Raw genomic sequence first — 22,086 nt, 5'->3', positions numbered from 1 at the left:
CCCTCAATATAATAACTTTAACTTATCCAAGCTCTTTATAACAATAAGTAATTATATGAATATAAGTATACGGTTTTTTTTAAAGAATAAGAACAAGTACAATAATGGAAAGTACATAATAAGAAATTAATTAGCAACTGGAATGAATGAACATTAGTTAGGTAACTAATCAAATCAAATCTCGATAAAAAGGAGTCAATGAAAAGGGAGAAATTCTTAACGAATCAAAAAGGGTTAAATTGTGGGTTAACATTAAGGGGAAAATCAAGAAACAATGGTTAAGGCTCAAATAGGTTCACTAAGGGTCAATTATGTGGGTAGGCTTTTTATGGGGTAAGTGGGTTAAAACCTAAGCGCCTTTATCATCTCGGTATATCAAATCAATGGTGTGGTCTCGACATGTATAATTGAAGCAAGTTCTAGAATAACAAATCAATGTTGACACACTCATAACCAATAAAATCAGTGAGCAAGAAAGTTATATGCTCTAAAAGGCTCAAAATCTCCTGAAAATTATAGATATTTGATGTCAATCCCGTAAATTCAAAACTTCAAGATAATACCTCAATTCAGAGAAACAACCTAGAAATTTTAATTCTAAAAAGTCAACTTATCATGCTTGATTCTCTAATGCCTTTAAGGTTTAAACAATAAATGCACAATTCCCTATGATTAAATTCAAAACATATTAATAAAAATTATAAATCAATCAGAATTCACTTTAATAATAGTATGAGGAAATTATTTGAGAACGAGATAAAAATTCAGGGATTTTCTAATAAACATATAAATAACCTCCCCACATTTAAGATGTACATTGTCCTTAATGTATGAAGATAGGTAATAATAATAATAATAATATAAGCATAATATCAGAAGAGATGGAGAGAAGTGAAACTGCCCTGAATTTTTGGATGAAATCCTTGGAATAGTGAAAGCTAGAGTTGTAGATAAGGCTAATGAAAGGCATGATTCTGAGTTACTAATAAGAGAATAAACACAACTGTGGAAGAGAATTAAGGGATTACTTGATAATAACCATAAAGATAAACATAGTTCAAAATATAAAACATAAGTCTTAAGAAAAAATAAATAAAAAAATTAAAATAAATAAAATAAATGGACTCAGAGGTCCTCATCATCAGATGGGTCAGCGTCACAAGGTGGTGGTGGTGGAGGCGAGATGTGGAAGTGCTAGTAGATCTACTGCAGAGTTACCTCGATGCTATCGAACCTCGCAAAACACTATTGCTCGAAGTGAGTGAGTCGCTCGGATATATAGGTCAAAGTGGCAGCAAGAGGTCGATGACGTGGTGGTGGTGTCGGTGGGTGTGGATCCTCGTGAGAAGGAGGGACATCATCAGTAATGTCCTCTGGCTCATCCTGGTCATCAGAGTGAATGATTCTGTACTGAAGGGGGTCGAATCCACGGCGTCACTCTATCATCCTCATGTTGATCATACTAGAAATTCCATGAAGAGCCATCTGGCCTACTAGTGTGAGTGTCGATGACATCTCTAGAGTGTTGAAGAGGCTGAAGTGTCGAGTGAGATGAGTTACGTAGGGCGCAAGACAGATGGGACCCCTCCTATGGCAACTCGTCTGACGGCGAAAAGTAAGCGCTATAAAGTATGCCAAATCAAAGATGTGATCAGTCGCCATACTCCAAAAATAGTATACATCAGTAGTGCTTACAACTCCTGTGCTCTCTCTCCTACCAGTCAATGTGTGAGATAATAAGGCATGGATGTATCGTAGAGCTGGAGATTGAGATGTCGCATTCGAGCGACTCACATCATAATGGATCTGACTAGCTGTGAAATCAGTCCAACAGCACGAAGGTGAATAATGGATGTGATAGTGAAGGTGAAGAAAGTTATCAGCACCTATAACCTCATCGGTGTAGATGCCCAAAGCTACTCGAAACTCAGGGACACTCATATGTCGCACCAACCCACCAAGTCAGAAGGCGATAGTACCGGCCTCGTCATGGGTATTCATCACATGTTCATCATCTAGTCTGACTTGCTCTAATGCGGCCCAGTCAATACAACGGCCCACTCCTAATATTCATACTCGAAGAAGCTGAAACAAGTCGTCCTATGGGCCTGACGAGAATCAAAGTAGAGGATGACGAGCTTCAGTCGAGGCGCTCGAGGAGATTGCGCCAAGACCCTTCCATTTTTTTGAGGCGGGAACAACAATCTTAGTTTACCCACGAGTGTTTGTCATTGCGTGCCTACAAAAATAAAAGATTTCATCAATAAAAAATGTATCTCCAAATAAAAGAAAATAATTATAAATAACAATTTACTCCTAAAATAGAATATTCGCAATCAAAATATGCAAGACCTCATAAAGTGACTCTAAGTAGAAAGTAAATAAGTAACATAAAAAAAATAAATATCCAGCCGAAACATGAATCAGAACTAAAGGAAAAAGTATGCTATATGAAAAAAAATGTTGATAATAGTAACTAAGAATAAAAAGAAAAATTGACAGAGAATAGTCATATTAAAAATACAAGAAAGAAGTAAGAATAAAAAAGAACAAATTCAATAAAATGCCAAGTAGAAATCGAACAGTGAGTGACATGCTAATGATAATAAACAATGAAAAGATAATAAAATAACAAAGAAATGGAATAAATACTAAGCATAATAAATAACTAACAAAAATTAACTGGTATAATTATAAAAATAATAAATGTTAGGGGTGAAAGAGGGAAACCAAAAGTGGTGACCGGAGTTACGGAGGACGGTGGAACAAGGGTGGAGGTTACGCGAGGAGGAGGCTACGGTGGGAGGGGAAGCGGCTGGCGGCCATGTGGGTAGGGGAGAAGGGAGAAAGGAAAGAAAGAGGAAGAAAGGGAAAGAAAAGGAAGGAGGGAGGAGAAAGGAAAGAAAGGGAAGGAAAAAGAAGAGTGGTGGCCGGAATAAGGGGAGACGGCAAGGGGGGCTGCGGCGGCTAAGGCCTGGGGGGAAGATTTGAGAAGAAGAAGACAAAAATAAAATGTTAATGTTAGGGGGTTTAAAAGGGACACGATCGTGTGAGGCCCGTGTTGGGCCACACAACCGTGTCACACACCCGTGTGGCTCAAGTATTGCCCATGTGCTTCACTAGAATTTAATGACCATTTATCACACGGCCACGGACACGCCCATGTGTCTAGGCCGTGTGGTACACATGGCCGTATCGTACGGCCGTGTGCTTCGTTGTTCGCTTCTCCCACGCCCGTGTGGTATCCCACAAGCTTGTGTGTCTGAACACATGGCCGTGTGCCTTGCCCATGCGGCTTTCTAACTTGTTAAAATTTGAAAAATTAAGCTCCAGGTTTCACACGGCCTAGTACACACCCGTGTTTCCAGGCTGTGTACTTCCCACGGCCGTGTCGCACAGCCGTGTGGATTTATCGCAGGTCGTGTGCATGTCGATTTTTGGGAATTTTTAGCACTGTTTTCACACGGCCAAGGACACACTCTTGTGTCCAGGCCATGTGGGTCACTGTACCTGTATAAAAAGACACGAAAAATATATAAAATAAAAAGGTTAGTGATGTTAGTGCTCGGGTTACCTCCCAAGAAGCACTTATTTATAGTCTAAACTCGACTCACCTCGTATTTGCACAGTCATGGTAATTCAAGGAGTTGAAACTCCTCGCCCCTGCTATCCATCTTATCAAAATAATTTTTAGAAGAGTACTATTTACCTTAAAAGTGTCGAATTTGGAATGAGTTACCTCGACTATACCATATGGGAAAACGTTGAGTACTGTAAAAGGGATTTCTCCATTAGGTTCAGAAGTGGCAACACGAGGGTCTACTTCATCTAATAGTACTTTGTCTCCAACCTTCAGTTGATTCAATTCACCTTTAAGTTTATCATGACACTGTTTTGGTTCATCGTGTATCATCGGTTTCTTCTTAACTGTTGTTCGCCATTCATCTAGTTCCTCGATTTGTAATCTTTGTTCCTCAAGAGTTGTTCGTGGCTCCATCACTTTATCCCTAGGGATTTCCTGCACAACAGTCTGAGCCAACATGTTGTTCTCATGGAAAGAGCGTGTAATATCATCTTGATCACTAGATAGTTTAACAGAATTACAACCTTGAAGTTTAATTGTGTCATCACCTACATGAAACGTTATTTCTCCTATACCAACATCAATAATAGTTTTAGTAGTTACTAAAAAGGGTCTACCCAGAATTAAAGGTACGTCACTATCCCCATCCATGTCTAAGACAACAAAATTGACTCGGAGTATAAATTTTTCAATTTTAACGAGCACATCTTCAATTATATCCTTAGGAAATCTAATGGTTTTATCAGCCAATTGAATGTTCATCCTAGTTTGTTTGGGTTTCCCTAGTCCTAGTTGTTTAAACATTTTATAAGGCATAACATTAATACTTGCCCCTAAATCAGCTAAAGCATTGTTAACATTCAAACTACCAATTAAACAAGAAATTATAAAACTCCCTAGATCTTTTAGTTTGTTAGGTAGCTTGTTTTGTAGAATCGCTGAGCAGAATACATTTAACTTCACATGTGATGACTCATCTAACTTCCGTTTGTTTGATAAAAGCTCCTTTAAAAATTTAACCGAGTTGGGCATCTGCGAAAGAGCTTCAATAAACGATAAGTTAATATGTAACTTTTTAAGCAGTTTAAGGAATTTACCGAATTGTTCGTCCGTGTGGTCTTTCCTTGTCGCCTTAGGGTATGGCACACGAGGTTTATACTCTTTACTTACCAGTTTCTGTTTATCATTGCTTACATCAACCTTACCTTTATCTACCTTATTGTCTTACCTCGGTTCTGGTTCATCTTCAACTAACTCTTCATCATTGTGTACAGTAATGGCATGAAGTTGCTCCCTTGGGTTAGTTTTTGTGTTACTGGGCATGTTACCTTGTGGTCATTCAGAAATCAACTTAGCAAGCTGTCCTATTTGAGTTTCAAGCCCTTGAATTGACTCTTGCTGATTCTTAAGCACTGTTTTCGTATTCTGAAAACGAGTTTTGTGACATCGAGATAAATTTTGTAAGCATCTCTTCAAGGTTTGGTTTCTTCTCTTGTTGGTAAGGTGGTTGTTGAAAACCTGGAGCATGTTGTGGTTTTTGATTTCCTTGATCACCCCACGAGAAATTGGGATGGTTCTTCCAACCTGCATTATAAGTGTTACTATACGGGTTATTTTAAGGTTTAGAATTATTACCCATATAGTGGACTTGTTCATCCTCGACGCTAGGGTTGAAGGATGGATAATCTATGCTGTGCACTCCTCCTCCATTTGAATCATCATCGCTAGATGTACCTGAGTAGAACCACACAAACCATCAATCTTTTTATTTAAAAGTTTTACCTGGTTAGATAGCATAGTGACCGCGTCGAGGCTGAAAATACCTGTTGCTTTTATCAGCTTCGTTCTCATGACTTGCCACTAATAATTATTCAGTGACATTTCTTCAATAATTTCGTAAGCCTCTTCAGGTTTTTTCTTATTTAAAGTTCCACTGGCAGCTGCATCGATCAGTTGCCTTGTTAAGGGGTTCACACTGTTGTAAAAAGTCTCAACTTGCAGCCATAGAGTAACCCATGGTGACGGCACCGTCTCAATAAGTCCTTGTATCTCTCCCATGTGTCATAAAGAGTTTCTAAATCCATCTGTACAAAAGAAGAGATATCATTCCTCAATTTAGGCATTTTAGCCGGTGAAAAATATTTAAGTAAAAATTTTTCGGTCATTTGTTCCCAAATGGTGATTGACCCTCGTGTAACGAGTTCAACCACTATTTAGCCTTATTCCTCAATGAAAAGGGAAACAACTGAAGGTGAATGGCATCGTCAAAAACGCCATTGATCTTAAAAGTGTCGTAGAAATCTAGAAAGTTCGCTAACTGAGTGTTTAGATCCTCGTCCTGCAAACCATCAAACTGAACAAACTGTTGTATCATTTGAATCATGTTAGGTTTGAGTTCAAAATTATTTGTTGCAACAGCAGGTCTAACTATACTTGATTCAGTTCCTGTTAAAGTAGGTTTAGCATAATCATACATAGTACAAGGAGCAGAATTCTGATTTACTGGATTTGCAGCAACCACAAGAGGTAGCGGATTATTCTGATTATCAGCCATCTCCTCGGTTGTAGTATGGATATTGTCCTCTCGCTCTTCCTCTATGTATTGTAGATTTCGCCTTATTTCTCTTCGGCTTCTGCGAGCTGTGCTCTCAATCTCACTGTCAAAAAGCAAATGTCCGACGGGTTCCTTCTAGTCATAAACTAGAGACACCTGCCAAAAGCAATTAAAAAGAAAAATTTAGAAAATAAAAATTAAACTAAAAGTAAAAAGTAAATTGCAATAAAAGTAAAAATGGCTAAAGTAATAAAAATCAAGTGTTCCTAATATCTTAGTCCCAAGCAACTGTGCCAAAAACTTGATGATCGCTAAGCTAACTAAAAATTCGACTAAGGCAAGCGCACTTATCAAACAATAGTATAGTTATGGTGAGACCAGAAATATCATATCCACAAGGACTAAAAGCACAAGTAATTGCTATCTTTTTATTATCTAGGCTAACAATTAAGAGAATGTTTTAAACTAAGACTAATTATCTAATTAACTAAAATTACGACAGAGATAAAAAATTGGAAAATACTTTTTAAAAAACCGATAGAGAAGACAATACCCAAGGAAGAATACACCTAGACTTCACTTATCACTTCTAAATTAGATGATTTATTCACTTGACTTAATCCGTAGAAATCCCTGATTTATGTTAATATCTCTCTCGAGAAAAAGAACAACTGACTCTAGGTTGATTAATCCAAATCTATTTCTAATTAAAGCCTCTATTGTCGCATTAGCTCGACCTATGGATTCCCTTATTAGATTTGACTCTAATCTGGCAGATTTATGTCGTCTTATCTCTAGGATTGCATGCAACTCTGCTTAATTATGAACGATCTACTCTTAAACAGGGACTTTTGCTCCTACTGAATAAGTAAATCAAAAACCTGAATAATATCCTGGAATATTAAAGCAAGGATTAAAATTCACAATTAAGAATAAGAACAAGTATTTATCATATAATTCAAATGGTAATAAGATTCGTCTTAGGTTTAATCTCCCTTAGGTGTTTAGGGAGTTTAGTTCATAATAATGGAAAACACCTCAAAATTGAGAAAACAACAAAACATAAAGAAACCCAAAGAACTTGAATGGAGATCTTCAGTCTTGAAGTAAATCCTACTTCCAAGCTAATTCCAATGGTTGTCCTTGAGTATTTTCTACCCTCTACTCTCCGTGTCTACTTCGATCCTCCTCTAGGGTGTTTTTATAGACTTTGGAATGCCCAAAATAGCCCAAAATTAGCCTTTTTCGAACAGAATTAGACTTGTGCCCTACAGGGACACGACCGTGTGCCCTGCCCGTGTAAAGGTGCTCAGGCTGTGTGCAATTCTGACTTGGTTTAATGACGACACGACCATGATACACGGGCGTGGCGACTACCCGTGTGTCACACACGGGCGTGTGGATTACCTTATGGAAGTGCCTAAGCCGTGTGAAACACTGAATTAGGCCCAATTTGTCCATTTTTGGCTCGTTTCTTGCTCTTTTTGCTATCCTAAACTTTTCTAAGTATAAAACATGAAATTAAAGGATTAGAAGGATCAAATTCATTAAATCTTATGATAATCCTTCCAAAAATATGCCAAGCATGGGGTAAAAATATGTATATATTATGGTTATCAAGTCACACGGCCAACCACATGCCTGTATGAGTAGCCCTGTACCCTTCGAAATGGCCACACATGTCTTTGTGCCAAGTTGTATGCTAGGCTATACCAAAGCTGTAGGGTATATTGACTTATGCTACACATCCAAGTCACACACCTGTGTGGAGCATACTGACTTGGTTTCTAATTAAACAATAGGGGACACACAAATGTGTCACATGACTGTGTTTCACACACGGGTAAGACACACTCCCGTGTCTCTGCGCGTGTGGACAAAAATAGGCTATTTACCAAGCCATCTTGCTCACTCAAATTTGCATTCACCTACACAATTCAAATGGCATATAACATGGCATAAATATGCATTCAAACCAATCTCAACCAAGCCTAATTTATGCTAATTCCATACCAACAACCATAAGACACTCAAATATCACGATAAGCCATTCAATTCATACCAATTTCACATTCTCAAATCACCTAAATGGTCACTTTCAATTATACGCTATTTTGCCTAAAACCACAAGCATATCAATCTCAACTTTCAACCATATGATACCTAGAATATCAATCCACAACAAGCATTACATAGTAATTATCAACCACATAACAAAAGGACATTTTCACATATATATATACATCACAAAATATACCAAAATAAGCCAAATCACATGGCTATACACATAACCAAACATTAAAATTCACAAGTTTCTTTGATTCAATGCTCGTATGGTTCATGTACATACCTGTACTAACTCATATCAATCTCATACTCATCCATATCCTTGATTTACCCATTGAACCATTCGGAATAACATCGGATACCCAAGAATCTCGCACTTTAAGTGCCAAATACATAGTCGAAGCTATCTTAATCTCATATCTCATATAATGCTCACTTTTGAGCTATCAACAATTCTGCTAACACAAGCTAACGGTCATGACGTAGCTACATGGTGCTGCTCACGCAAGCTAACGAGAATCCGCAACACATGCTGGATAACTCAGCCACAGGTAGGACGTATGGACCAACACCCAAACACATAACCCCTAATGACAATCTATTCCTATGGTTCAACTGGGATTTCGCATTACTGAATCTTCGTTGAACATATCCGTAAGATAGTATTCTCAATTAATTCAATAATAATTCATTTAAAACACAATTATATTTATGCTTATTAACATACAAACTTACCTCAATTGCAAAAACGACTAAACAGGATCGACTAGTCCAATACTTTATTTTCCCCCGATCTAGATCCGAACTTCACTTTTTTTGATCAAATAAGCCTTAAAGTAGCTGAACCCTAGCATGTACCCATTTCTCTCTTTTATTTTTCAGTGGAAGAAGATGGACTAAAAAATAAGAATGAAATAAAAAAACCCTAAGTATATTTTTTGTCTCCTTCCAATTATGAGTTTAAACTGATTATAATGGCATTTATATATGCTAAACTCGAAATATTAAAGTTCCTAAAATATTCTTGAAGTCCTTAGAATTTGACTAGGACAAATACTCATTATTTCTCTAAAAAATGAAATTAAAATGTACAAGAGTTTTTAGGCTGTGCTATTGAATTTGGTTGCATGTTTAGGTGACAGAATTAGCCTACTGGTCTGGGGGTTGAGTGATTGTTAGTGTACCTCAAGGGTCGGGGTTCAATTCTTTTTGTGAGCAAATTAGAGAGGTAATTTATTTTGTTTTAGTTTAAGTTAATATTTTCTTTAATTTTTTATTTTATTTTTATTTTTATTTTGAATCTATTTTGATTTTCCTTCTCTCCTGGACGTTCTAGTGGCTGTTTCTTTTTATTTTTGTTATGTTTTTTAATTTTTCTTCCTCTTTCTCTTGGGAATCTGTTTTACCATACACATATCGAAGAATTTTAATCCTCCGTCATCAAATAAGGTATGGGATTCGAAACTTCTCTTCTTTATTATTTTATTTGAAAAACTATAGAATTTCGATAACACTTTAGAGTGTTGGTAATTTTCCATGTTAAGTTCGTGTTGATTGAAATCCTTTTGAGAATAGTACATTGGGGTTGGTTTTGGAAGTGGCCTGATAGGAGGTCACGTTAGTGGCTGCAAAACTTGGTCTTTCAGGCTGTTTAAGGGTGGTTTCGTGACCACTAGAGCAGCCATACGGGTGTGTGCCTGTGCATACAGTCGTGTGGAATTGGGAATTAGGGTTTTCGGGCTGATTTGGGTGCCACACGGTCGTTTGGTTGACTTGGGGATTTTATCGTTTCTCACATGACCGTGTCCTTAGGGTACACGAGCTTGTGATTTTGGGGATTACGGTTTGAGTGATTTGGTGTCACACGGTCGTGTAGCTAATTTAAGGATTTAGAGATTCCACATGGCCGTGTGTGTCATGGTTACAAGGTCATGTTTGGTGGGCACATGGGCATGTGAGACCCTAACACGGTCGTGTCAGCTTGATACTCAAAATTAGTCTAAATGGACAGAGAGTTACACGGCCTACCCCACGGCCATGTCACTGGTCCACACGGGTGTGTGCCTCAATCACACGGCAGTGTGCCTCTCTTCACATAGGCGTATGCCTCTGTCACATGGCTGTTTGCCTCTCCTCACACGATCATTTGATCTCCCACACGGCCTAGGCATTACCACACGGCTAGAGCACACGGGCATATGGTCTTAAGACACTTATATTGGTTTCAAGTGCGTTTCTGACCGAAAATGTATTTGTGTGTACTCCGACCCTTAGCTAAGTTTAGTAAGGGTGTAGATGACTGGATATCTATGATGATTGCATGTGATGTGTGAGTTTGGATCTTGTCTATAGAGTGTATTGTTATATGTTCCATTTGACTGACTGTGTAACCGTCTCTGTTCTGTGAGCTTGGAAGCATAAATGCAGTTGCATAAACTATTTAGGATTGGGTTGTGAAGAGAAGGAAGACTGTACTGCACATACGTTAGCTCTACCATGTACCTTATCTGATCTAGCAATTTGACTGCAAATAATTGGTATAGCGATTTACCGTATTGCATTGTACCGTACGTACGTTAACTATGCTACGTACTATTATCTGATCTGGTAGTGTAACTGCAACATGATTGTACAGCTGATTACCGAATTACACTGTACTGTACGTACGCCAACTACGCTACGTACTATTATCTAATTTGGCGTGCATCGCAGTCTACTGCATTGCACAGTACAGCACATATGCTAGCCCTGGTGTGTATTATCATCTGAGTGGATGAGTCCACATATACGAAGTGTAGGGTTGGATGGGGGCCTTTTGAGGTCCTAATTGGTGTGATTTGTTGGATGAGATTAAACAGCTCTTATGAGGTGTGATCGGGGGACGGAGAGGTGTGTTGACTGGATGGGTGGGCTATATTTTTCTGATTGCATTTCATCTGTATCTTTCTGTGTGTTTTGACTGTAAGACTAGTTGTCGATGATCTGTTTGTTTGATCGAAATTTAAACCAAGTATTTGAGTGAATTTGATGTGCTCTGGTTGATAAATTATGTTGGGACATTAGTCCCAAGTGTGCGTTTGGACTCTGTGAGTAATTGAAATCTATTGTGTTACTGATTTGAATTCTGTATCTCCGTTTTAGACTTGTTTCCGACTCACATTGAGCTCGAGTAGCTCACCCCCTCTTAGTGTTTCTTTTCAGGTACCCTTTCTGAATTCTGACACTGGACTCGGTATGCGGAAGTCTCAGATAGTCCCGGTGGAAAATAAATTATCAGTTTGGGTTTTCAGTTACAAGGTTGTTAATCAGTTTAGAATGTAAGATTTTATAAAAATTGTGGTAAAATTCTGTTTTAAGTATGACTCGTTTTATTCCGGTTTTATATACTAAACTTAACTGAAATCTTACTGATCAAGTTTCATATGATTAAACATCTTGATCTGACGTGATAACTAATTTTTGTAAAAATTTACCTACGATCACATCGGTAATCAACGTGACGTCTGAGATTTGGTCTAAACTTTTAGGTCGGGTTTTAGGTGTTACATTTAATAGTATCAGATCAAGGTTTGCAAAAACTCAGCCTGTGTTTTTACGTATCTATGTACGTACGTGTTTGTTTTTAAAAGGGATTTTTGAAAAAACCTTACCACGGTAAGTTAAAAGGATTTGCGTTCCAGAAATGTGTTACGAAGATGAATTGTCTGAGACTCCGATGCTGGTCTAGGTAGAAATTCGAAACCGTAAGATCAAAAATATAGATTACTGTATTTATCTTGTGTTTTCTTTTCAAAGTTTAGATACCTTAAGTTAGCCGTAGGATGGATATAGGTTCTAACGGTGAGCAAGATCTCGAGTTGCTGCTTCTCCGAGACGTGTGTCTGTTCAGGAGCCAGAGGTCGACGTGATTCCACCAATTTGGGTAGCAATAACTTGGAGCTCGGTACTGAGGCACTGGCTTGGGTAGTGAGAGAAGTATTAGAGAAGGTATTCGAGGCTAGGATAAGGGAGACTAGTGAAATGCTTCAGACTAAGTGTATGGATTGTGGGAAGGAAAGAGATCGTAGTCCTCCAAGGTTGAATTCTCGTTCTGCTAAGCGTGTTAGAATGCATGTGAGTGGCAATATTGGTTTTACAAAGGGTGCTGGTAGTGGTGAAAACGCTCCGCTATGCGAGCACTGTAAGAAGTGCCATCCGGGTGACTGTTGGAGGAAGTTAGGAGTGTGTCTTAGATATGGCTCCACGGAGCATCGAATTAGGGAGTGTCTACGACAACATTAAGACAAGTATGGTTGTAGATTGTTCTAAATCTATGTGTGATTTATTTGAATGATGCTGATGATTGTTTGTGGGATAATGTTTGTGTGTGTGAAAGGACAACTGTGTATCTGCTTCAGTGGTTAAGTGTTCTGGGTGTATGTGAAAGGTCTTAGGTTGATTTGGTTTTGCTCGAGTTAGTGTTCACATCGGGAGCATGGTGGTGTAGCTTGTGAAACACTAGTGATTTGTTAGCTGGAAATTTCAGGGACGAAATTTCTTTAAAGAGGGGTGAGTTGTAACGCCCTGAATTTTGGGGCTAGAAGTTTTGGGTTTTGTGGTTAGGGGTAGTAAGTTGGCTGTGCTATTGAATTTGGTTGCGTGTTTAGGTAACAGAATGGGCTTGCTAGTTTGGTGGTTGAGTGGTTCTTAGTGAACCTCAAGGGTTAGGGTTCAATTCTTTTTGTGAGCTAATTGGAGAGGTAATTTATTTTGTTTAAGTTTAAGTTATATTTTCTTTAATTATATATTTTTATTTTATTTTTATTTTTATTTTGAATCTATTTTGATTTTCCTTCTTTCCTAAACATTCGGGTGGTTGTTTCTTGTCCTTTTCGTTTTGTTCTTTGATTTTTCTTCCTCTTTCTCTTGGGAATCAGTATCACCGCGCACATAGCGAAGAATTTCAACCCTCCGTCGTCAAATAAGGTGTGGGATTCAAAACTTCTCTTCTTTATTATTTTATGTGCAAAACTATGGAATTTCAATAATACTTTAGTATATTGCTAATCGGGCATGTTAGGTTCGTGTTGATTGAAATTGTTTTGAGAATAGTGCGTTGGGGTTGGTTTTGGAAGTAGTGCGACAGGAGGTCGCATTAGTGACCGAAAAAATTGGTTTTTCAGGCTATTTAGGGGTGGTTTTGTGACCACTAGAGCAGCCACACGGGCGTATTCCTGTGCACAGACCGTGTGGAATTGGGAATTAGGGTTTTTGGGCTGATTTGGGTGCCACACGACTATGTGGCTGACTTAGGGATTTTATCGTTTCTCACACAATCGTGTCCTTAGGGCACACAAGCGTATGAGTTTGGAGATTAGAGTTTGAGTGATTTGATGTCACACGGCTTGGCCACATAGCCGTGTGGCTAATTTGGGGAATTAAGGATTCCACACAGGCGTGTGTGTTATGGACACACGACTGTGTTAGGTGGGCACACGAGCATGTGAGACCCTCACACAGTCTTGTCAGCCCAGTATTCAAAATTAGTGTAAATGGATAGAGAGTTACACGGCCTGACCCACGATCATGTCCCTGGTCCACACGGGCTTGTGCTTTAGTCACACGGCCGTGTGCCTCTCTTTACACGGCGAGTGCCCCTCCTCACACGATCTTTTGATCTCCCACACAGTCTAGGCATTACCACATAGCCTGAGCACACAGGCGTGTGATCTTAAGACACTTATATTGGTTTCAAGTGCATTTTTGACCGAAAATGTATTTTTGTGTGCTTTGACCCTTAGCTAATTTTAGTAAGGGTATACAAAACTGGATATCTATGATGATTGCGTGTAATGTGTGAATTTGGATCTGGTCTGTGGAGTGTGTTGTTATCTATTCCATTTGATTGACTGTGTAACTATCTCTGTTTTGTGAGCTTGGATGGATACATGCACTTGCATAAGTTGTTTTGGGTTGGTTTGTGAATGGAAGGAAGACTGTACTGTACTTATGTAAGCTCTTCTGCATACCCTTATCTGATCTGGTAGTTTAACTGCAAATAACTGGTATAGCGGTTTATTGCATCTCACTGTACCATACGTAAGTTAGCTATGCTACGTACTATTATCTGATTTGGCAGTGTAACTGCAACATAACTATACAGTGGATTACCTCATTTCACTATATTGTACGTACATCAGCTATGTTGCGTACTATTATCTGATTTGGCCTGTACTGCAGTCTATGACGTTGCACAGTACAACACATACGCTACCCCTGCTACGTATTATCATCTGAGTGGATGAGTCCACATATACGGGGTGTAGGTTTGGATGGGCCTTCTGAGGTCCTAATTGGTGTGATTCGTTGGATAAGCTTAAACAGCTCTTATGAGGTGTGATCGAGGGACGGAGAGGTGTGTTGGCTGGATGGATGGTCTATATTTTTTTTATTGCATTTCATCTGAATCTGTCTGAGTGTTCTGACTGCAAGACTAGTTGCCGCTGATCTGTTTGTCTGATCAGAAATTAAACTGAGTATTTGAGTGAATTTGATGTGCTCTGGTTAATAAATTCTGTTGGGACATTAGTCCCAAGTGTGCGTTTTGACTCTGTGAGTAATTGAAATATATTGTGCTACTGTTTTGAAGTTAGTATCTTTGTTTTAAACTTGTTTCGGACTCATATTGAGTTCAAGTAGCTCACCCCTTCTTAGTGTTTCTTTTCATGTACCCTTTCTGAATTTTGACACCGGACTCGGTATGCGGAGGTCTCAGACAGTCCCGGTAGAATATAAATTATCAGTTTGGGTTTTTGGTTACTAGGTTGTTAATCAGTTTTGAATGTAAGATTTTATAAAAATTGTGATAAAATTATGTTTTAAGTTTTACTCGTTTTATTCCGGTTTTATATACTAAACTTAACCAAAATTTTACTGATCGGGTTTCATATGATTAAACATCTTGATACAACGTGATAACTAAATTTTGTAGAAATTTACCTACAATCACTTCGATGATCAATGTGACGTTCGAGATTTGGTCTAAACTTCTAGGTCAAGTTTTGGGTGTTATAAGCCTACAATGTTGCAACCGAACACAGGGGGTATGTCACGACATTAAAGGGTCATGTCGTGACATCGAAGGCAGTTTCGCTCTAGAACTTGTTTTTGGCTTTTGTCTTCGATGCTGAGACATCAGTGTCTTGGTGTTGTGACATAAGCATCAGTTTTGGCTCGAATATGCATCTTTAGCTCCCGACTTGACCTACAAGACCATATAACTTTATTTAGATATATAAAATGTAATAAAATTACTTAGAAAGCATAAATTACTACTTTAAGTATGAAAACCTAAATATATACTAAGATGTTTTGTTTTAGCTATTAAACAAGCTAAAGTTATGTGTAAAAATTACGTAAATAATAGTGTAATTCATGGCAGATCAGTATTATGCATTGAGTTGGTGGATTCAACTGTGAATTAATCATCAAAGAAACTACGAGAGGGAAATTGAAACATGGGACGAATTGAAGCAAGCGATATGAAATTGTTTCATTCCTTCTTATTACTACAGAGAGGTCAAAATAAAACATCGACATCATGTTCAAGTTAATCAATCAGTTGATGAGTACTTCAAGAAGAGATGGCCAAATGAAATGAGGAGTACAACTAATCTCTCACCTGTTGTGAAATGTTATTGGTGTAGTTCAAAAGATCATAAGGGTTTCCAATGTCCAATTAAATATCCAACTAGATAAGAAAGTAAGTATGAATTTATACCTTTTATTGACTCATACTCTAGTGGAAAAGAGATTTGTGATGGCAAACTTTGTGAACCGGAAAAAAATGATAATGAGAATTTTTTCCTCGAATCTATAGAGTTAGATGAGATAGAAGCGTCATGTTTTCCTACTGAGATGTATTGTACTGAATTGAATATTCATAATACTTGTAAAGGGGATATGGGAAGTGAATAAGAATCATGTGGAAAGACCGAGAGAAAAAAAGCCTTGAGTAATAAAAGTCTACTTGATGGTCCAAATTTGGTGAGTGAAAATCCATATGAAGTAAAAGTAGAAAAAGAAAATTAAAAGTAAGAAAATACTAATACAAAAGTGATAAATGATTATGTTTTAACTAACTATAACTCAATTTTTTTCAGTGGTGTTTATTTGTTATAGGATTTCAATGATCTATTGATGGACTCTCAATTATATTACTCTATCATCGATAGACAATTTTACTTTTAGGAAAAAGGTAAATTGAACATTGATAATTCTCCACAAGTGCTAGAAGGTAAGAAAAGTAAGGATACATTGGAAATTGAAATATGTAGGCATACCTTGAAATGTTAAGTATGCCACCAATTTTATTTTTCCGTATAACATGCTTTCTCATTAGTCAAGTTTCAATAAACAATGGTCCAAAAGTTCAGTTAATTTTATGAGTTTATCTACGTATGTAAAGGTTACTTTTATTGCATTTGATAGATTTATTAAAGAACCTTATGCATTTGATCTTGCAACAAAATTTTCTACTTTAGACTTTAAATATGAATTTTTACATAACAATATTAAACTTCTGGATTTTGATTATTTTGTGAAATTATTAATTAATCTTTAGAAATTCTTATGGATAACCATGCAAATTCAAAAAAAAAGTTACAGGTTATTTTTTACTTGATCACTCATGTGCCTAATATTTCTTTGTTTATTATTGATGGTTTATTTTTGAAGGAGATTTACTTGATCTATGTTGATTTGGGGGATCAAAATCATATCTTTTATCTGGAGATAGTTTTGGTGCATAGGAAAGCTTAGGTAAGCATTTGTTTGCTTTAATTATCATTAATTCTAGTCTTTTTTTTTCTTTTTTACAGCTAAAAATTCAATGGCAAATGTTCTTGAGGAATGGGGTAATAACAAGAGTCTCAAGACCCAATTTCAGACCTATGGATGTGATGGGCTTACACTACCTCAAGGCCCAAGAACAAAGTCAAAGGTCAAGCAAATCAAACCAAGATTTGACCAAAGCCAGAAGGTGAGGATGAATCTTTTCTAGGAAACAAGGAATCATACATGCACGGAATAAGTGAAATGTATTAAAGACAATTCAAGCAAGCTATCAATTTTCAAGTAGAAAATATTAGTCAACTTGCAACAAATTTTTGGATGGAATCCAAACATTTCTGGATTAACATGTCCTCATAGTGTTTGAACATATATTTCTTAGCTTCGAAACACACTTTGAATCATTCGATTTCATGTTAGGGAACCTATGTTATGACCGTTTCAGTGACAACTATCCAAGAAGAATTTCTAGATGAGATTATTGTGAAAATTACAAGTTTCGGGCTTTTAATTTGAGTTCAAATCATATTGGGTTTGGATTTTACACTTAATTTTTATTATATATGAGTCCAATATTGTATTTATCAGCTCTTATTATTTTATTATTTTATTATTCTAATTTTTATAATTATTAAGCATCTTAAGTTATTTAGGAGTTTTATGTCAATAAAAAATTTAGTTTAAAACTACCTCTTATTTAGGTTAATTAGAGTTCTAGTATACTTAAGAGTTTTATTAGATTTATTTAGCTAGACTATATAAAGACTTTTGCATTGTAGCTAATTCAATTAATTCATAATTATTCAACAACTTCTCTTTTGAGTTACTAAATTCTCTTTTTCTTTTTAAGAATTTTTCTTGAGTTTTCTTTTAGAAGAGTTTTAAAAATCTTTTCAGATTGTGGTGATCATTTTAAAACTTTTTCTTGCCAAGTTTTCTTTTTTGCAAGGGAAATTAGAGCCGCTTAAAGGGGGTTGTGGATTCTTCTTGTTTACAAGTCTCCTTAGGACTTCTATATGCCACATTCCATCTTTTCAATTTATCTTCTTTATTGTTCTAATCTTTGGTTTACTATTCTATTTTATTTATCTTAGTTATTTATTTGAGCCTTAAGCTCCACAAGCTCCTTCAGTGCCATTCTATAGGGAGCGATGGACACCGGAGCTGTACTAGGAAGGAGTTCAATCCCAACTCTACTTCACGACTCGAAGGTAACCTAGGTAGCTCCTCAAGGAAAACATCTAGAAAATCCCTAACCGTCCTGAAATCCTTAACTGAAAAATCCCTAGAATCTGAAACATTGATGTAGGCCAGATACGCCTCACATCCCTTGCGAACCAACTTTTCTGCCCTCAGTTTAGAAATCACATTCAATAAGTAGTTCCGACGTTCCTCAATTACGACTACCTCGCTGCCCTCCTTAATTCTTAATACAGCTCTTTTCGTGGCACAATCTAAGCTCACTCAGTGCTTGACCAACCAGTCCATTCCTAGTATCAAATCAAACTCTCCAAAACGCAGTTCCATCAGATCATCTAGAAAGATAGCCCTTTGAACCTCTAAAGGAACATCTCTAAACAACTTATTCACCTTTACTGATTGTCCCAGTAGACTCAATACAGTCACCTCACTCGCAATGCTCTCCACCAAGATACCCAATTTCTCAGACACAGTACAGGCTATATAGGAATGGGTGGATCCTATATGTATCAGTGCAATATAAGGTACATTATAAATAAAAAAAAGTATCTGTGATAACATTCGGAGCATCTCCATCCTCTCGGCGACGTACAGCATAAACTAGAGCTGACTGCCTCTCCTCAGTATGACCTGCACCTCTACCTGGTGCTCTCTGACCACGACCCATCCCATTACCACTTCTGGCTTGACCATGGCCTCTTAGTGGCTGCTGAGCTGTTCTCGGCGGTGGCTCAGTACCCGTACCAGGAGCTTGCATCTGATCGGACCTCCGCAGACATTCTTTAATACGATGCTCTAATGAACTGCACCTCAAACAAGCCCTAGTTCTTTTCCAACACTCACCCTGATAGCGTCTACCACAGTCAGTACACGACAGCTGTCTAGTAGTAGCAATAGGAGCCCCAACTCTAATCGGCCCATCAATTCTGGCCTTTTTCTTAGGCCTCTAAATAGAACTCGAGGGCTCATAATCCCTTTTGCCCTTACCTCTCTCTCGGTTCTGGCGCTCAGCGTGCTTCTCTTCCTCGGTGATCTTCGCTTTTATCAACCAGTGCAGCAAAGTCTCACTCCCTTTGTGGAGCTATCAGAACCCTCAGATTATCCTTGAGGCCATCCTCGAAACGAACACATCGCTAGTACTCAGTCGCCACCATACCTCGAGCATAACGGCTTAGTCTCAGAAATTTGACCTCATACTCGGCCACCGATCTATCTCCCTGAGTTAGATTTAGGAACTCTCTCCTATGGGCATCCACATAACTGGCCCTCACATATTTCCACTGGAAGTCGGTCTTAAAGAACTCCCAGGTCAGTCATTCAAGCTAGGTGCCCTCCTTAACAGTGAGCCACCACTGATATGCCTCATCACGTAGCAACAACACAACACCCTTTAATTTCTGCTCGGGGGTACAGTCCAGATCGTCCATAATCCTCTCTGTGGCCTCTATCCAGTACCCAGCCACATTAGGGGCAACTCCAGCAATACCCCTGAAAAGCTCAACTCCGTTAGACCGGAGTTGTTCCGTAACCGACCTACAGCCTCCAACTTTAATATTGGGCCCAGCAACCCTCTCTAAAATCCTTAACATGGCTTGGGACAGTGCGCCGTCTCCGGCCGCTCGATCATGAGATCCAGCCTCAGTCACAAGTGAAGCCGGTGTCTCACTAGTATCTAGATTAGGTAGGTTTCCAGTAGATGAGGTGATCGCGTTATTTCGTGATAGGTTTTAAATATTTATAATTACTCGTTCTTAAACTAACTATTATTACAATGTAGGCAAGTGTACCTATCGAACAGTAGTATAGTTTTAGCAAGACCGGATTGTCGAACCCAAAGGAACTAAAAGTACTAGTAATGACTGTCTTTTTATTATCTAGCCTAAGAATAAAGAGGTTTTGTTTTAATTAACTAATTATCTAAACTAAGAATGCACAGAAAAAAGAATTGGGGAATTGTATTTGGGAAAAATCGATTGACTTAAGACAATACCTAACGAAAAAATCCACCTAGACTTTACTTGTTATTCTGGCTCTGAATCGGATGATTTATTCATTCAACTTGTTCCGTAGGGATCCCTAAGTTATGTTATTATCCCTATTCAAGACTAATAACGTCTAATCCCTAGATTGAATAACCAAGACTTTTCTCTAATTAACACTTTAGGGTTGCATTAACTCGATCTATGGATCCTCTTATTAGGTTTCACCCTAATCTGGCAAAATCTTGTCACCCTATGTCTAGGCGCGCAATCAACTCCGCTTAATTATGACAAATGTACTCTTAGACAGGGTCTATTCCTCCTCTGAATAAGAGCATGTCTTGAATCAGTATCCTGGGATATCAAAACAAGATTAAGAACACATAATTAAGAATAAGTTAAATATTTATCATACGCTTCAGAAAATAACAACAAGATTCGTCTTAGGTTTCATTCCCCTTAGGTATTTAGGGGTTTTAGTTCATAACTAAATAAGAAAACATCTCAGAAGAATAAAGAATACAAAACATAAAGAAAACCCAAAACTCCTGAAGGGAAATTGAAGAGAGATCTTCAGTCTTGATGATGAATTCGGCTTTTGAGATGGATCAATCGGCTTCCTTTGAGTAATTCCTTACTCCCCATTCTCTGTCCCCCTTTTCTTCCTTCTCGAGGGTGTATTTATAGGCTTTGGAATGCCTAGAAGCCCTCAAAATTAGCCTTTTTTGAATTGGACTCAACTTGGGCTCGGCAAGGACACGCTCGTGGCACATGCCCGTGTTCGATTACTTCAGGCAGTGCTCGAGCCTGCCAAATTGACATGGTCGTGTGGTCTGCCCGTGTGAGGAGGTCTAGGCTGTGTAGATTTCGTACTTTGGCCCATTTTCTCCGTTTTTGGCCTGTTTCTCGTTCCTTTCGCTCTCCTATGCTCTTCTAAGTATAAAACATGAAATTAAAGCATTAAGAGCATCGAATTCACCAATTCTAATGAGAAATAATCCATAAAATACATTAAACATGGGGTTAAAATATGTATAATTTATGGTTTATCATGAGGACCCTGCTCTAACCCCTCTACGGCCACTTGTACCCCATCCACAGGTACCTCTCATGCTCATTATCTATTCGTGTTTTATCTGTATTAATAGGTTTATGCATCAGTTTACAGTTCCAGTGTTTATTAATAGATATTTTATGAAAATAGTATCAGAAGTGTATAATTTGTTTTGTACATCGCAGTGTCTATCAGTGTCTATAGGTTTTACTACAGTATCAGTATACACTAACTTGAGTGTTTCCAGTACAATCTATCTATAGTATTCTCGGTATATACTATCTATAGCATTTCAGTTTATAAACAAATAACAATTCAGAGGACTTACAGGATCGGCGCCGGAGACTCAATGTACCACACGTTCAATAAAAGTACTTTCAATTTCAATCATCAAAAATCAATTCTTTAAAAATCCAAATCCACAGCTGAGTTTTGAAACCTGGCTCTGATACCACTAAATGTAACACCTCAAACCCGGCCTAGACGTTATGGCCGAATCTGGCGATGTCACATGGTAGTGTGTTTGAATACTGTAGCTTGTGTTGGAAAATCGTAACTTTGCTTAAAACATTTCCCACTTCGAAACTTTTCATTATCACTTATTAATTTTAAAGTCTTATTATTTACTCAGTCAAAAGTTTTCAAAACGTTTATTCTATGCGGAAGCTTCTAAAACAGATCGCGAATTCATGGTGTTTTGATAAAACTTTTGGTTCCTTTGAAAACTCGAGTTTTCCTACTACTAGCAGAAATAAATCATAAAACAGAATAAAACCCAAATTAGTAAAAATCTGTAGAGGCCATATTTATAGCAAAATCC

At 37.8% G+C, this 22,086-nt stretch overlaps 1 non-coding gene across 1 annotated transcript; it reads left to right on the top strand.

Moving 5' to 3' along the window:
- The first annotated feature begins 5,593 nt into the window (after positions 1–5,593).
- On the top strand, positions 5,594–5,700 carry LOC128284637 (small nucleolar RNA R71). Its single transcript, XR_008275059.1, has one exon. It is a non-coding gene; the product is annotated as a small nucleolar RNA R71 (small nucleolar RNA).
- The last annotated feature ends 16,386 nt before the right edge of the window (positions 5,701–22,086 follow it).

The sequence above is a fragment of the Gossypium arboreum genome, chromosome 11, assembly GCF_025698485.1.
Source record: "Gossypium arboreum isolate Shixiya-1 chromosome 11, ASM2569848v2, whole genome shotgun sequence".
NCBI lineage: Eukaryota > Viridiplantae > Streptophyta > Magnoliopsida > Malvales > Malvaceae > Gossypium > Gossypium arboreum.
The sequence above is the reverse complement of the archived record's forward strand: the minus strand, read 5'-3'. Positions and strand labels throughout refer to the sequence as shown.